Source organism: Branchiostoma belcheri, unplaced genomic scaffold (assembly GCF_001625305.1).
Source record: "Branchiostoma belcheri isolate BF01 breed outbred unplaced genomic scaffold, Haploidv18h27 scaffold29, whole genome shotgun sequence".
Classification (NCBI taxonomy): Eukaryota; Metazoa; Chordata; class Leptocardii; order Amphioxiformes; family Branchiostomatidae; genus Branchiostoma; species Branchiostoma belcheri.
In genome coordinates, this window is record NW_017803898.1 from 1225501 (window position 1) to 1225757 (window position 257).

The following is a 257-nucleotide window of genomic DNA, read 5'->3' on the forward strand; positions in this document are numbered from 1 at the left end:
AGACGCTGTCTACAACCCTCGGTCCTACAACAAGAGCCTCCACCGTACAACCTACTGCAACCATGCCATTTACCACAACAACTGATTCTACAACTCGTCAGTTTACAACCATAACAACACAGCCGGAGACGACTGTGCCAACCGCAAGTCTTACAACAAGGGCCTCTACAACAGAAGCTACCGAAACAATGCCATTTACAAAGACACGTGAAAGTACATATGATCAGAGCACATCTGAAAGGGCAACAACTGAAAGA

General features: G+C 46.3%; 1 protein-coding gene across 1 annotated transcript in view; it reads left to right on the plus strand.

Annotated features, from left to right (window-relative positions):
- Positions 1 to 257, plus strand: part of LOC109472913 (integumentary mucin A.1-like) — a 12070-nt gene that overhangs the window by 10782 nt on the left and 1031 nt on the right. The gene's annotated exons all lie outside the window — the stretch shown is intronic.